The sequence below is a fragment of the Oryctolagus cuniculus genome, chromosome 12 (assembly GCF_964237555.1).
Source record: "Oryctolagus cuniculus chromosome 12, mOryCun1.1, whole genome shotgun sequence".
Lineage (NCBI taxonomy): Eukaryota > Metazoa > Chordata > Mammalia > Lagomorpha > Leporidae > Oryctolagus > Oryctolagus cuniculus.
The window spans coordinates 107,770,837-107,788,321 of record NC_091443.1 but is presented as its reverse complement, the minus strand read 5'-3'; the positions used below and the strand labels follow the sequence as shown (position 1 = coordinate 107,788,321).

Genomic DNA, 17,485 nt, shown 5'->3' with positions numbered 1-17,485 from the left:
CATCACCTTCTGCTCCCAGGGTGCATATCACAGGAGGCAGGATAGGAAGCAGAGGAGCCAGATCTTGAACCTGGCACTCTGATACAAGGTATGGATGGCCCAAGCAACGTCTTAACAAAGTGCCCATCTCCAGAAAATTTTTAAAAAGAAGATACTCAGTGATCATGAGCAGTCAAACTTTTATATTTGAGCTCCAAAGAACAAGAGAAAGAATGAGGCAGAGGGTTTTTTTTTTTTTTTTTTTTTTTTTTTTTTTTTTTTTTGAAATACAGGCCGGGGCCGATGCTGTGGTGTAGTGGGTAAAGCTGCCTCCTGCAGTGCCGGCATCCTATATGGGCGCTGGTTCAGGTCCTGACTGCTCCTCTTCCAATCCAGCTCTCTGCTATGGCCTGGGAAAGCAGTGGAGGATGGGCTGAGTCCTTGGGGCCCTGCACCTGTGTGGGAGACCCAGAAAAAGCTCCTGGCTCCTGGCTTCGGATCGGCATGGCTCCATTGGGGAGTGAACCAGCAGATGGAAGACCTCTCTCTCTATGCCTCTTCTCTCTCTGTTTAACTTTGACTTTCAAATAAATAAATAAATCTTAAAAAAAAAAGCAAAAATTAACCCATTGTGTTATGGGGTTTGTTATATGTAGGTATAAAATATGATCATATTAGCAAAGATATATTAGAGTTAAAGGAGTTCTGTCACTGCATGGTTCTTATGCTTTATGTGCTACTCAATATTAGCTTTAAGTTAGGTAAATACTAAACTTTTTTAGCCTTTTGTTTTCCAATTTAAAAATAAAATTGACATAAATGATATTTTTCTCTAAGAATTCTTGTAATATAGAGTACTAATTTTGCATTAACTGGTTATATGATCTTGGGCATCATCATTTTTTGAAATATGTATTAGTGATACCCACATTTCCTAGCAATATTTTTCTGGTTATTAACTTTTAAAAAATAGTTGTATTTTGGCCGGCGCCGCAACTCACTAGGCTAATCCTTTGCCTGCTTTGCCGGCACTCCAGGTTCTTGTCCTGGTTGGAGCACCAGTTCTGTCCTGGTTGCTCTTCTTCCAGTCCAGTTCTCTGCTGTGGCCCGGGAAGGCAGTGGAGGATGGCCCAGGTCCTTGGGCCCTGCACCCGCATGGGAGACCAGGAGGAAGCACCTGGTTCCTGGCTTCAGATCAGCACAGCACACCAGCTGTAGCAGCCATTTGTGGGGTGAACCAACGGAAGGAAGACCTTTCTCTCTGTCTCCCTCTCTCACTGTTTAACTCTGCCTGTCAAAAAAAAAAGTTGTATTTTTATTGATGCATAACTATACATATTTACATGATACAATGTGATGTTTAGATACATGCATACATTGTGTAATGATCATATTAGGGTAATTTGCATATCAGTCACCTCAGAAATTTCTGTGTTATGATTATCAAATGTCCTCTATTTTGAAATAGACAATACGTGATTGTTAACCATAGTCACTCTACTGGGTAATAGAAAACAAGAAGTCATTCTTCCTGTCTAACATTATACCTGTTGATTAGCCTCTGCCCATTCCCACACCTCCCTCCCTGTCCAGCCTGGGTAACCATTGTTCTGTCAACTTCAATGAGATCAGCTTCCTCACATTCCAGTATGAGTGAGGTCGTGTGGAATTTTTCTTTCTGAGCCTGGCACCCAGCACATGTCCTCCAGGTTCATCCATGTTGTCACAAATAGCAAGATTTTATTTTTTCATAGAACTGAATAATATTCCTCTACACATACATGTACCACATTTCCTGTGTTCCTCTGCTGATGGACACTTGGGTTCATTCCATATCTTGGCTGTTGTGAGTAACGCTGCAATAAACATGGGAGTGCGGATGTCTTTTTCACATTCTGACTTCATTGCCTTGTGATACATACCCAGTAGCGGGATTGCTGGATCACATGTAGCTGCATTTTTAATGTTTTTGAAGGATGTTAAATAATTTTATGGCAACAATTTTGTCAATTTAGGTTAAATCCACATGTTTCTTCATGAAGAGAAAAATAATTTTTGAATAGCCCCAAATGTATTTAAGAAGTTAAATTCGGCCAGCGCCGCGGCTCACTAGGCTAATCCTCCGCCTTGCAGCGCCGGCACACCGGGTTCTAGTCCCGGTCGGGGCGCCGGATTCTGTCCCGGTTGCCCCTCTTCCAGGCCAGCTCTCTGCTGTGGCCCGGGAGTGCAGTGGAGGATGGCCCAAGTGCTTGGGCCCTGCACCCCATGGGAGACCAGGAGAAGCACCTGGCTCCTGCCATCCAATCAGCACGGTGCACCGGCCGCAGCAGCCATTGGAGGGTGAACCAACGGCAAAGGAAGACCTTTCTCTCTGTCTCTCTCTCTCTCACTGTCCACTCTGCCTGTCGAAAAAAAAAAAAAAAGTTAAATTCATTTAAAAGACCTTCCCCCAGAGATAACTAATGAACTCATGACCTAAACAGTTCCACTGGCAAATTCTGAAGAGGAAATAATAGCAAAATAGTCTGTCCTTTAGAAAACAGGGAAAGATCACACTTTCCAGCTCATTTTAAGAGACCAGAATTACCCTGATCTCAAAAACTGTGTAAAAGAAAAAAAAAATCCATAACTTCAGCCTTAATACAGATGAAAAAATCCTTAACTAAATATATAGCAAATCAAATCCAGAAAAAAGGAAAAATAAAATATGAATCATTAGATTTTTTTCTTCCTTCTCTTTTTTGCATCTGCTCCGCTGTTAAGATTTGTATTTCCACATATTTTTATGATGATAGTTGTCAGCCTTATACTTTTTTTATTTTTTAAAGATTTATTGGGGCCGACACTGTGATGCAGTAGGTTAATCCTCTGCCTGCAGTGCCAGCATCCCATGTGGGTACTCCTCTTCCAATCCAGCTCTTTGCTCTGGCCTGGGAAAGCAGTAGAAGATTGGCCCAACTCCAGCCATTGCAGCCATCTGAGGACTGAACCAGCGGATGGAAGACCTTTCTCTCTGTCTCTCCCTCTCACTGTCTGTAACTCTACCTGTCAAATAAATAAGTAAAATCTTAAAAAAATAGATTTATTTATTCATTTGAATGGTAGAGTTACAGAGAGGCAGATAGAGAGAGGTCTTCAGTCCACTGGTTCACTACCCACATGGCTGCAATGGCTGGAGCTAAGCCATTCTGAAGCCAGGAACCAGGAGCTTCTTCCAGGTCTCCCATGTGGGTACATGGGCCCAAGGACTTGGACCATATTCTATTGCTTCCCTAGGATTGGCAGTGGAGCAGCCAGGACTCAAACCTGCACCCATATGGGATGCTGGCACTGCAGTCAGCAGCTTTAGCCACTACGCCACAGTGCCTGCCCCCACTTTTTTTTAACGTTTATTTATTTTCATCTATTTAAGAGAGAGAGAGAAACCTGCCTGTCACTGATTGACTTTCTATAGATCTACAATAGCCAGGCCTGGGCCAGGACCAAGAGCCTGGAACCCTCTGAGTCTCCTACCTGAGTGGCAGGGGCCCAAGGCCTTGAGTCATCATGTGCTGCGTCCCAGGATGCAGTACCAGTAGGAAGCTAGCTCAGAAGTGGAGTAGCTGGGACTCTGATGTGGCAGGTGGGCATCCCAAGCAACAGCTTAGCCCACTGCACCGCAGTGCCTTCCTCTCTCTTTACATTTCTCCTGTGAGAGTCCCCTAAGCATTCTTGGAGGGCCCTATGCATAGGTGATCAGTTCATTACGGTTTTGCTTGTCCTGGAAAGTTTTTCTCTTTCATTTCTTTTTTTTTTTTTTTTAAGATTTATTTATTTATTTGAAAGAGTTACACAGTTACACAGAGGGAGAAGGAGAGACAGAGAGAGAGAGTCTTCCATCTGATGGTTCACTACTCAATTGGCCACAATGGCCAGAGCTGCACTGATCTGAAGCCAGGAGCCAGGAGCTTCTTCCAGGTCTCCCACGTGGGTGCAGGGGCCCAAGGACTTGGGCCATCTTGTTCTGCTTTCCCAAGCCATAGCAGAGAGCTGGATCGGAAGTGGAGCAGCCCAGTCTTGAACCAGTGCCCATATGGGATGCCAGCGCTTCAGGCCAGGGCATTAATCCAGTGCGCCACAACCCTGGCCCCTCTTTCATTTCTAAAGGACAATTTTGGTAATATTATTACCCTTGTCTTTTCAATTTATTCATTTCTTTATTTGAAAGTCAGAGTTACACAGAAGAGAGGCAGAGAGAGAGAGAGAGAGAGAGAGAGAGAAAGAAAGAAAGAGGAAGAGGTCTTCCATCCACTGGTTCACTCCCCAATTGGCCTTGATGACTGGAAGTACACCCATCCGAAGCCAGGAGCCAGGAGCTTCTTCTGAGTCTCCCACGCGGGTGCAAGGGCCCAAGGACTTGGGCCATCTTCTACTGCTTTCCCAGGCCACAGCAGAGAGCTGGATGGGAAGTGGAGCAGCTGAGTCTGGAACCAGTGCCCATATGGGATGCCAGCACTGCAGGCAGCAGCTTTACCTGCTACGCCACAGCGTCGGCCCGCTTTGTTGTTTTTAATAGATAGTAAGGAGTGTGTAGACTTTCTCAAGTAAGTGTTAGTCTATTAGAAAGTATTTGCGATTTTTATATTAATGTAACATAAAGGAAAATATGATCACCACTTATTGTATTGGAGTCTGTCTCTCCCTTTAGGTCTATTAATGTTTGGTTATGTATTTGTGTTCCAATAATGGTACATATATAAATGTTATTTCTTATTGCTGGATTAGGCCCTTTATTTTTGTGTCATGACCTACTTGATATCTTTTTACTGATTTTTAATTTAAAATCTACTTCATTGATTGAAACATGGCTACTTCTGCTTTCTTTTGGCTCCCATTTGCATGGAACATCTTGTTCTGTCCTTTTCACTTCCAGCATATCTTAGAGGTGAAGTGGGTTTCTTGTAAGCCATGTAGAGAGTTGGGTCCTCTTTGTTGATCTGTTCAGTCACTCTGTGTCTTTTAATGGAGAACTCAGTCCGTTGACATTGAAGGGAATTACTGATAGGTGAGGCCATACTACCGTCATTTTGATGCTTTGTTGTAGTTCCTTTCTTTCTACCTCTCTTACAGTCTTCATTTGTGGAGAAGTCATTTTCTCTAATGGCCTGCTTCGACTTGTTGCTTATTCTTTTAGCAAAGTCTGTTATAGGTTCTTGATTTTTAGCTACAATGAGGCTTACAAAAAATTTTTCTTTTTGCTATGACAAGCTATTTTGAAATGATAACAATACTGATTTATAAAGATAGAGGAAGAGACGAAGAGAAAACGAGGAGATTTTAAAATCCTCATAAAGAACTCTATATTTGTCATCCTCCTTACATTTTGAATTTTTTAAGATTTATGTATGTATGTATGTATGTATTTGGAAGTCAGAGTTACACAGAGAGAAGGAGAGGCAGAGAGAGGGAAAGAGAGAGAGAGAGAGAGAGAGAGAGAGAGAGAGGTCTTCCATCTGCTGTTTCACTCTCCAGTTGGCTGCAATGGCCAGAGCTGTGCCTATCTGAAGTCAGGAGCCAGGAGCTTCTTCCGGGTCTCCCACGTAGGTGCAGGGGCCCAAGCACTTGGGCCATCCTCTACTGCTTTCCCAGGCCATAGCAGAGAGCTGGTTCAGGTTCAGAAGTGGAGCAGCTGGGACTGCAACTGGCGCCCATATGGGATGCCGGCACTGCAGGTGGTGGCTTTACCTGGTATGCCACAGCACCGGCCCCTTGAAATTTTTAAAGATTTATTTACCTATTTATTTAAAAGGCAGAGTGCAGGGCCTACAGTATAACAGGAAAAGCTGCCGCCTATAGTTTCAGCATCCCAAATGGGCGCTGGTTCGAGTCCCAGCTGATCCACTTCTGATCCACTTCTGATCCAGCTCTCTGCTATGGTCTGGGAAAGCAGTGGAGGAAGGCCCAAGTCCTTTGGCCCCTATACCCGCATGGGAGACCCGGAAGAAAGCTCCTGGCTCTTGGCTTCGGATCAGCCCAGCTCCTGCCATTGCAGTCATTTGAGGAATGAAGCAGCAGATGGAAGACTCTTCTCTCTTTCTTTCTCTTTGCCTCTTCCTCTGCCTCTCTGTAACTCTGCCTTTCAAATAAATAAATCTTTTTAAAAAATAAATAAAAGAGTGATAGAGACAGCTTCCATCTGCTGGCTCACTCCCCAGTGGCTGCAGTGACTGAGGCCGGGCCAGGCTGAAGCAAGGAGCCCACAACTCTGTCTGATGTCCCACGTGGCAGGGGCTTAGCTACTAGGGCCTCCTCCACTGATCTCCCAGTAGCAGGGAGCTGGATCTGAAGCAGAGGACTCAAGCCAGGACTCCAGCAGGTGAGACCAGCATTGCAAGCAGTGGCTTACCCCATTGTATCACAATGCCAGCCCCTCATCTTGAATTTGGATGGTGAGCTTTGACCTCTTTCAGTATTGCCTGTCCCTTCACATTGTAGTGTGTTGACTATAATTTCTTTCCACAGTCTCCACAGTACAGGTGTGAATGGTCTGCTCACCATGCTTGCAGTATCGGAGCATTCTGAATCGTTTGCATAGTCAGTCTCACCAGTGAGTCTTTTGCCTCCTGATGTTTTCTTCTCATTTGTTATCATCTCTTTCCTTATGAAGAACTTTTTAATGTCTCTTGTAACACAGATCTGGTTGTGATAAATTTACTCAGATTTTATCTGGACATGTCTGTTTCTCCGCCATATCTGAAGTTTAGCTTTGTTGGATAAAGTGTCTTGGCTTGCAGTTTTTTCCTTTAACATGGTAAAAGACTCATTCTGTTCCCTCTGGGCTTATAAGGTTTCTGCAGAAAAGGCTGTAGGCAGGTGAATTGGGCCTCTTTTTGTTTATTTGCTTCTTTTCACTTATGGTTTTGCAAATCCTCTCTTTATCTTGGAGAGTATAAGTCTGGTACATTTGGTTGGGTTGAATCTGACTGGTGACCTCTGACCTTCCTGTATCTGGATAGTTGTATCTTTCTCCAGACTTGGGAAATTTTCTGTGATTGTCTCTTTATATGTGTTTCCTCCTTATTTATCATTCTCAATTCCCTCTTAAATCACAATTACTCAAATATTTGTTTTTATGCTGTCCTTTATTCCTCATAAGCTTTCCTCTTGATTCTATTTTCTTTTTTCTCTTCAAACTGTATATTTTCAAATAGCCTGTCTTCACACTCGCTGCTTCTTGCTTCTGTTTAACCTGTTCTGCTTTGGTGCCTTTTGTCACATTTTAGCTCACTTAGTATACCTTTCAGTTGAAGGATTTCTGCTTAATTTTGTTTAATTTCTTCCATCTCTGTCTAATCTCTGTTAGAACATTTAATTATTTCTCTGTGTTCTCTTGAAGTTCAATGTGGTTTTGTTAAAAAAGATTTATGTATTTATTTGAAAGTCAGAGTTACACAAAGAGAGGAGAGGCAGAGAGAGAGAGAGAGGTCTTCCTTCCATCTGATGATTCACTCCCCAGTTGTCCGCAATGGCTGGAGCTACACTGATCCGAAGCCAGGAGCCAGGAGCTTCTTCTGGGTCTCCCACGTGGGTGCAGGGGCCCAAGGACTTGGGCCATCTTCTACTGCTTTCCCAGGCCATAGCAGAGAGCTGGATGGGAAGTGGAGCAGCCGGGTCTCAAACCGGTGCCCATATGGGATGCCGGCACTGCAGGCCAGGGCATTAACTTGCTGTGCCACAACACCGGCCCCTCAATGTTTTTCCTTAAGACAGCTATTTTAAAATCTTCACCTGAGCATTTTGAAGTTTCAGTTCCTAGGTGGCTGGCTTCTGGCCCCTTATTTTGTGCTTAAGGGAGGTTCCCAGAGGTTCTTGATGCTTGCTGGTGTACATGTCGTCTGTGCTCTGAAGGATCAGTTACAGTACTCTGGCTTCTTCTGTGGCTGTCTGCCCAGAAATTCTAATAAGCAGTCTGTTCATTTCCCCGACACTGTGAATACTGTTCTTCCTTCACAATAGAACAGCCAGAGTCACAGTTTGCCCCAAGTCCGCTGTTGATGTGTTTGTACTGGTTTGGTCGTACAGTGCTTCCCAAACTCAGAATTGTCCCAGAGCTGCCGTTGATGTGTTGTTCAGTGTGGACTGGAGTGGAGAAGTGCCTAAAGGGGGGTATTCCATCCCCCCAGGCCTCTCCCTGGGCCTGTGGTAGCTCAGGCTCCTGGTCCTGCCTTGCTGCTAGGTCACATCCATAGCCTTCTTCCTGCCAAGAGCAGGGTAGCCTGGGGCAGAACCGACACTCACCTTGCCGCCGGCTGCTGGTGCTGGAGTGGGCTCCCTGCCCAGTGCCGCACATGCCAGCTGGTGATGATGCTGGCTGGGCTGTAATACTACTCATCTGGACACTGAAGCAGGTCCAGCTGTGTCTGCAGGCACTGTCCTGGACACAGAGACCATTAGGAATGCTGGAGTTTATCAACCTGGAACCGAGTCCCCAAACTTCCTGTGATGGGGCCAGTGTTGGTGTAATGGGTTAAGCCCTGCCTGCAATGCTGGTATCCCATATGGGCACAGTTCATGTTCCAACTGCTCCCTGCTAATCCAGCTTCCTGCTAATGGCCTGGGAAAAGCAGTAGAAAATAGCCCAAGTGTTTGGGCCCCTACAGCCCATGAGGGAGACCTGGATGAAGCTCCTGGCTTCTGGCTTCCACCTAGCCCAGCCTTGGCTATTGCAACCATCTGGGGAATGTACCAGCAGATGGAAGATATCTTTCTCTCTCTCTGTCTACCTCTCTAACTCTCTGTAACTCTTTCAAGTAAATAAATAAATCTTCAAAACAAAACAAAAATTACCAGCCCTTGGGTTCTTTGCCTTCAGCTCAGGATTGTAGGATGGGTGACAGAGGCAGCACTTCAGCTGCTCAGGCAGGCCCTAGGTGGGTCACACCTGGGCCTCACAGTCTTGGGAGTGCACACCAGTCCTGCAAGAGGCTGGTGGTTTATCTCACCAGGGAGCGGGTCTCTGCCTGATACCAGGGCAAGTCCAGAGACTGTCCATGTGCACTGAATTCGAGATGGAATCCGCTAGGATCTGCCCAGCACTGGGCTGCACCAGCCCGGCACTGAGTCCCAGGACACAGTCCTGTGGCCCCTTGTTATCTGCCCGGGGTTGGAGGAGAGTGATAAAGGCAACCCGCTTGCTACCCAGGCTGGCTCCAGACTGGTCGCACTTGAGTCCTACAGACACAGGCTCCTGCAGTGTCCTGAGGATGTTTGCCAAGCCCGGGAGAAGCCAGCAGTGGCACACTGGTCTGAGCCTTCCGGAGACCAGGCCAGTCTGGAGGCTCAGTCACTGAGCACTGGCCAGGGCTGGAGGCCGTGGGGCGTCATCAGAGATCAATGTTAACACTGCAGGCCCGCCTCTGCGCTCCAAATCCCAGTCCTAAGCTCCCTCTCCAATCAGCAGTTTGTGTTCTTCCATCAGCTGAGGGGCAGGAAGCAGAAGCCACCTGAATGTGGAAGCTCCAAATATTCACTCCGCAGGTGTGGTGTGGTGTGGTGGTCAGGGCAGGAGCGCCAGTCCTGCTGAGTTTTGTCACAGTGGGTCTAGCACTGGGATTCGGCTCTCTCTCCCTCTACGATGCAGGAGGCAGCTCTCCACACTTGTTCCTTGTAGCTGGGCAGGGGTGAGGTGAGCAACTCTTCCCTTCTTGCTTCTTCAGTGTGACTTTTCCCATGATTATGACAAGATGAGGCACTGTGGTCTCCCACCTGCCTTCCGGAGCGCTTGGTGAGCGTGCGGCTGATCACACTGGTGTTTCTGTGGGGAAGTGGCCCGCGTAACCTCTTACGCCGCCACCATGTTAGTTCAGATGCCCTGGGCATGGTGTCCTGGACCGGCAGTTGTTTTCTTTGAGGACGTGGTATCTTTCTTCCCATCGTCTCCCGGCCTGTGAGCTGTCTGCGGAGAAGCCTGACGTGTGAGTAGGGATTCTCTCGTAAGTGACTTGATGCTTTCCTCTTGGTGTTTCTAGACTTCTCTCTTTTGTCTTGTGGTTTTGACAGTTTAACCATCATATATCTTGGAGGATCTGTTTTGATTGACTCTGTCAGAGACCCTTTGGACTTCCCGGACTTGTTTCTTTCCTGAGATTTGGAAGATGTTTGGCAATTATTTCGTTGAAGGGGTTTTCTTCTTATATTCTTGAGGCCACGGAGCATGGGCAGGGCCACCATGGTGTTCCTGGGGGCCTTGACGGGCTGAACCACTCAGGGTTAGTTGCCAGTTTCTTCCTGGGTTTCAGGTTGCATGAGTAGTCACCCAGAGTGTAGATGGGACTGCCTGGGTGTTGCTACTGCAGTGTGTGGCTGGGTGGGGACGCCAGGTTGTTCTGGGTGCTTCTGCAAGCCAAGTCGCTCAGTATGCGGCTGATTCACAGGGTTGGGTCTGTGGGGCTTCTGGGATTAGCTGCCTGACTGCGTCAGAGGATCCTGATAGGTGGAGTCTCAACTTGGCTTTGAGCAGCAAAAGCTTGGTTGCAGAGTACATAACATGGGCTAGGCTCTTTTTCTGGGGCACTGTGGCAGTGTGGTAACCTTGCAGCTCCCCAGACTTGACTCATGGCCTGGCAGGGCCACTGGTTTCTCCAGCAGTGAATGGTTCAGGTGTCTGTGGTGTGAGTGGGGACTGGTGAGTGACTCTGGCTTCCCACCAAATGAAGTTCCTCTTGGCTCATGGTTGACCTTGGCAGACAGAATGGCAGATGCTGTGTGCTTAGTTCCTTTCTCTAAGGCCATGTGCATCTCCATGCTCAGCAGTGTCTAGTCCTGTGCTCACTTTCCTGTCCCACTCCTCACTGGTTGAAATCTCCCTCCACACTCTGTGCCTGAGGTTGGGAGGGGTGATGGATGCAGTCCCCTGACTGCCGGGGGCAGGGGCCGAGGGTTCTGCCTGACACCAGGCCTAGTGTGAAGGCCTGGACCTGATTCCCTATCCCTCCTCCAGGCAGGCAGTGTCCTGTGATGTGCTGCTGGGGTGGGGGATGGGCGATGGGGCAACTCTTTCCTTCCTGGCTTCTTCAGTGCGTCTCTTCTTCTTCTTCTTTTTTTTTTTTTTTTAAGATTTTATTTATTTTATTTGAGAGTTAGAGTTACAGTCAGTGAAAGGGAGAGACAGAGAGAAAGGTCTTTCTTCTGTTGGTTCACTCCCCAAATGTCTGCAATAGCCGGAGCTGGGCTGATCCAAAGCCAGGAGCCAGGAGCTTCTTCCTGGTCTCCCACGTGGGTGCAGGGGCCCAAGGGCTTGGGCCATCTTCTACTGCTATCCCAGGCCACAGCAGAGAGCTGGACCGGAAGAGGGGCAGCCAGGACTAGGACTGGCACCCATATGGGATGCTGCTGCCGCAGGTGGAGGATTAACCTAGTGTGCCACAGCACGGGCCCCATCAGTGTGTCTCTTCTTATCATTACACTACGTTCAGGTACTTGGTTCCTCCATGTAGAAGTCAACTGGAGTGTGCGTGGCTACTCAAGTTCATGTTTCTGTAGGGAGCCATCCTTGGCTGCCTCTTCTTGGTAGTAGTTTCCTACATGTTGCTTCGCATTGTTGTGTTGCCACACGAAGTGATAGCTGTGAGTGCTGTAAGACACTGGTCTTGTCTGCATCACGAATAACTCAGCTGTATTGAATTTAGATGGTGTTTCATGGTACACTTACAAAAACTGCCTTATTTATTTTATTTGAGCGGCATAGATATAAAGAGACAGAAAGACACAGATAGAGAGCTGTCGCCCACTGACGAACTCCCCAGTGCCCACAACATCATGGCCTTAACCAGGCCAGAACTGGGAGCTAAGAACTCAATCCAGGTCTCCCATGTGGGTGGCAGGGACCCAAATCTCTGAGCCATCACCCGCTTCTTCTTACGATACACATTAGCAGGAAGCTGGAAATGAAAGTGGAGGCAGGGCATGACCCCAGACACCCTGATCTAGGGTGTGGGCATCCCAGCCAGTGTCTTAACTGCTAGGCCAAATGCTCATTCCTCAAACTGCCTCTAAAAATGCTTTTCTGGGGCCAACACTGTGGTATAGTAGGCTAAGGCTCCACTTGCAGCACAGGCATCCCATGTGGGCCCTGGTTCGTGTCCTCGCTGCACCTCTTCTCATCCAGCTCTGCTGTTGCCTGGGAAAGCAATAGAGGATGGCTCAAGTGCTTGGGACCCTGAACCTGCATGGGCGACCTGGAAGAAGCTTCTGGCTCTTGGCTTTGGATCGGCCCAGCTCTGGCTGTTGCAGCCATTTGGGAAGTGAACAAGCAGATAGAAGACTTTTCTCTCTGTCTCTCCCTCTCTCTGTCTGTAGCTCTACCTCTCAAATAAATAAATAAAATCTTTTTAAAAAAATGTTTTTCTGTTTTCTTAAAATTCATTGAAAAGTTTAATTATAATAGGTGAGGACAATCAGGAATTATTTTAAAGTAATCACATTTTATTTTGCTTAACTCTTCCAGTTGATTTCCTTGTATTTGATGTTATATGAAAACAAATTAGAGGTTGGGCCAGTTTTTGTTTTTTAAAGATCTATGTATTTATTTATTTATTTGAAAGGCACAGTAACAAGCAGAGAGACAGATCTTACAGCCACTGGTTTACTCCTCAGATGGCTGCTACGGTCAGTGCAGAGCCGGGCCGAAGCCAGGAGCCAGAAACTCCATTCGGGTCTCCCACATGGGTGCAGGAACCCAAGCACTTGGGCCATCTTCCACTGCTTTCCCAGGTGCATTAGCAGGGAGCTGGTTTGGGAGTGGACCAGCCTGGAACAGAACCAGTACTCACAGGGGATGCTGGCATTGCAAATGGCAGCTCAACCCTTGCCCCCCAAAGCCAGCCCCCAATTTTGAGTGATTGTTTTTAAAACCATAAATGTAAGCCTAAAGTAAAACTACAAACCAGTGAAATATTTTCATTTGGAGATTGTGACTTATAGAATTTAATGTCTGTAAAGGTGAAGTAGTGTCTAATGATTTCACATTCAACTGATATCCATTTACTTCTAGTAAAATAAATCTAAGTGACAGTCACATAAATCTTAGAAAATCTCGAATGCATCAATGTTCTCTTGATTCTTGAATGACATGCGGGTTCTCAGATGTGGGAGGGTTGTCTCCCATGTAAGTAAGGAAGTTCTCTCTTAGGTGGATTAGATGAATTATAACTGTGGTATGAGGGTGAAATTAGAAATATGCAGAAGGACTATTTCTAATATTTCTCTAATATACAAAGATGTCCAGTATTCTTTACACTAGCTGAATATCCAGCTCAGGTCTGTTTTATTTTTTCTCTTGCAGTAAACGTAGCTGTCTTCAGAAAACAAGTTAAGGAATGAGAGACGCAGAAGACATTCATCTCGGAAAGATCCCAAGCACTCTGAAATTGTCAGGAATGTAACGCCAAGTGCTGAGCCCGTCGCCGTCACCGGAGTGGGAGAAGTGCTTCAGGTTTAAACGGTAACTAGAACGCCCTATCGTGTTTCCAGCAAGAACTTTAGACGACTTGAAAGGATTTCTTTTTACGTTTCAGTGTTTTCTTTACAAATGCCAAACTGTCGATAAAGCTGATAATTTTATAACTTACTTAACATAGGCAGGCTTTATTTAGGTCCTTAATGTTTGCTCAGAAGAATTGTTGGTTTTTTCCCCCAGTTATAAACTTCTTAAGTTAGAAACATAAACTTACTTGGGAAAAAATATGGTGTATACACCAGTATATTTTTAGGTATACTTCATCATTTTTTCTTTTCATAGAAATAATTCAAGCTACATAAGTAGCACTTTCTATCACATATACAAAGGTTTCTGGTCTTGTTCTGGAGCCTTCACTTAATGTTTTTTAGCCTCATTTCTTGGCACCTGTTCTCTTGATCTTTTTTCTTTAATGTCTGATATCTTATTTTTATTTCATCTTTATTTTCTCCTCTGCCCCCTCTGCCTCCTAGAAAGCATATTACAGTAATTGAGAGTTACAAAAGAACAAAATTCTGAAATAGGAAAAGAGAGATCAATTTGAAAAGATTATAAAATTCTTTGTTCTTGTTAATTGTAAGGACTGTTAGCTTTTAGGTAGCATGGGAAGCAACTACATAAAGACTTAAGATTCTTTATCAGTCTTCTTAAATCTTTGTGACCTTAAGCTAAAATTATTTCAATGTATATTTTGTAAAGATTCAAATATTTGCAAAATTTTTATGTCATCCTAGTGAACAGTTACAACTTTTATTCATTGGACAGCTATTAGTTTTATTTTGAGGGATAGACATTTGTCTGGGTTCCTATGTAGTATTAATAAATGAGTAGCATTGACTAAAACTAGTCCCTTGCTGTGAAATGCAGTAGACATGAAAAGTCAATCAAAGTTTAGTTAAATAGTCTAGTCTTAATGATTCTAAGGAATATAGGTGCCTGTTTGAAGGAAGTGTTTCAAGTGTAATCCTGGATAAATCATGTTCCAAAGAATAAATGGTCTAATCATTCTTTCTTGTACTGATATTAACATGTTATTTATTCAGATACAAAATAACTTCACAGTGACTATTTTATTCTCCAGTTTTGGTTAAACATCTACTTATGGTATAATTAGACCTTTTCTGTGATTTCACTGACAGGTGGCCTCATTCAGCCCTTGTAAGTGTCCTGTAAATCCTTTCTATTCCTCATCATTTAAAAAACATTTTTTTAAGTTGAAGGAACCAACTTTTCAAACACAAGAAAAATTTAAATGCATAATGTCCTCTTATGCAGGTGAGGTAACGCATAGAAAGCCACCCAGTTTCTCTGTCTTATTTGTTAATGACCTGTTTGCCGATTTAATTTTGCCTGCTTCTATAATCTTATATAACCAGTGTCATTGTAGAACTAAAAGCAAATAACATTGTAAAAAAAGATTTTATGGGGCCGGCATGACATAGCTGGTAAAGCCATCGCCTGTGATGCTGGTTCAAGACCAGGCTGCTCCAATTCCAGTCCAGCTCCCTGCTAAATGCACCTGGGAAAGCAGTGGAAAATGACCCAAGAGTTTGGGCCCTGCACCCACGTGGGAGACCTGGAAGAAGCTTCTGACTCCTGGCTTCAGCCTGGCCAAGCCGTGGCCATTGCGGCCATTTGCGGGTCAACCAGAGGATGGAAGATCTCTCTCTCTCTCTCATTCTCTCCCTCTCTCCCTTTCAAATAAATAAAGCAACTCTATTTTTTTTTACTGTGATACTTTTTCCATATTTTACCAAACTTCTGATTTCATTTAAATCCATCTCAGTGACTTTTGGTAATCGTGGATAGTATCATTGAAACCTAGTATAGAGGCCGGCGCTGTGGTGTAGTGGGTAAAGCTGCCGCCTGCAGTGCTGTCATCCCCATATGGGCACCAGTTTGAGTCCCTGATGCTCTACTTCCAATCCAACTCTCTGCTATGGCCTGGGAAAGCAGTAGAAGATGGCCCAAGTCGTTGGGCCCCTGCACCTATGTGGGAGACCCGGGGGAAGCTCCGGGCTCCTGGCTTCAGATCGGTGCAGCTCCGAGTATTGCGGCCAATTGGGGAGTGAATTAGCAAATGGAATACCTCTCTCTCTCTCTCTCCCTTTCTCTCTCTCTTTCTCTTTCTCTCCCTCTGCGCCTCTCCTTCTCTCTATGTATAACTCTGACTTTCAAATAAAATAAATAAATCTTTTAAAAAAAAAAAAAAAGAAAGAAAGAAACACAGCATAGAATGACAAATCTTTCTCATTGTTGATTTTCACTCTTCTCACTTCTGAGTGTGTTTCAGGGTTGTATGTGTGTTATCAGCATGCATAGGAGATCAGAGCTTCAGCTGTCTGCACAGTAGAGGGAAAGACTGCACTGACTCCCCAGTTAGCCCAAGTAAGGTGACATAACATGTCTGTGAGGTGTGCACAACTGAAGAAGACCATCTACATTTTTTTTTTTTTTAAGATTTCTTTACTTGTTTGAAAATAAGAGTTAGAGAAGAGAAATAGAGATCTTCCATCCACTAGTTCACTCCTGAGATGGCCGCAACAGCTGGGGCTGGGCCAGGCCAAAACCAGAAGTTTCCTCTGAGTCTCTCACGCAGGTAGCAGGGGCCCATATGGGCCCTCTTCCACTGCTTTTCCAGACCATTAGCAGGGAGCTAGATTGGAAGTGGAGCAGCCAGGACACCAACAGGTGCCCATATGGGATGCCAGCATCTCAGTCAGTGGTTTAACCCCCTATGCCACAACTCTGGCCCAACCATCTACATTTACATACAGTTTTGCTGGCTCCATTTAAGTTGATTGCCTCCAGAATCTAAAATCTGCAGTGATATTTATTTATTTATTTATTTATTTATTTTAAGATTTATTTACTTACTTGAAAGGCAGAGTTACAGAGAGGGAGAGACAAAGACACAGAGAAAGAGATGGTCCCTTTGCTGCTTCACTCCTCAGTGGCCACAACAGCTATGGCTAGGCCCGGCCTAACCCAGGGCCTAGAACTCCATCTGGGACTCCCACATGGGTGGGAGGGGCCCAAGCACTTGGGCATCTTCCACTGCTTTCCCAAGAGCATTAGCAGGGAGCTGAATTGTAAGTGGAGCAGGGACTCAAACTGCTGCTCATACGGGAATGCTGGTGTCGCAGGTAGCACCACCAGTGCCTACCCCATAAAAATCTACAGTGGCCTCAGAAGAGAGAATGGAATGATTTTTCATTTGTGTACCTTACCAAATTTCTAATGTGCATGCGTAAGAATTTTTTTTTTTTATTATATGAGCCATCATGGCTACTTCGAGGAAGCTACAATTCAAAGGATGACATTCTAGCTATATAGTGCCACGATTGAGTCAAGCAGCCAGTTTTGTGTCAGTTCACTTCATGAGCTAAAAGTTTTGACCCTTGAGAGTAGGGAAGTGCATTCTTGGAAGACAAAAAGACTTCCCTGAACAGTCTGGCATCTGTTTAGAATCTTAACTTCACAGAGCTTGATGGACCTTTAGAGCGTCTTCTATAATATGTTCTCAGACAAAAATGAATTTGAAGTAGTAGTATTGTATATTGAATGTTTACCAACTGCCAACCTCTGGGATTAGCTTTTAATATGCCGTCTTAGTCCATTTGAGCTGCTGTAATAAAATAGCTGGAACCGGTCGGCTTCCGAACAACAGAGATACGCGTTCCTCACAGTTCTGTAGGCCGGGATGTCAGATCACAGTGGAGCAGGCGAGTATCTGCAAGAATCCGCTCTCTCACTCATAGACGTGGCGCGGGTGCAAGTGAGCTTTCTGGAGGTTTCTTTTATAAGGGCACTGATCTTTCTCCTGAGGGCTGCAGCCTCATGACCTAAACACCTGCCAGAGGACTCACTTCCAACTGCGAGCACTCTGGGGAGTGTATGTTAACACAGGATTTTCCTTTCGAAGACAAACATTTATTCCATGGTATATAAAATGCATTACTCTTTAGCTTCACATTTGTTTGACGTAGGTCATAGTCTTAAATATTTCCC

The 17,485-nt window shown here is 45.2% G+C and overlaps 1 protein-coding gene across 13 annotated transcripts in view; it reads left to right on the top strand.

Moving 5' to 3' along the window:
* Window positions 1–17,485, top strand: part of PEAK1 (pseudopodium enriched atypical kinase 1) — a 344,458-nt gene that overhangs the window by 177,738 nt on the left and 149,235 nt on the right. For all 13 annotated transcript variants that reach the window (XM_051834588.2, XM_051834591.2, XM_051834580.2 and 10 more), the window contains one exon: window positions 13,301–13,459. The gene's annotated coding sequence lies outside the window, so the exon portion shown is untranslated. The remainder of the gene's footprint in view (window positions 1–13,300; window positions 13,460–17,485) is intronic.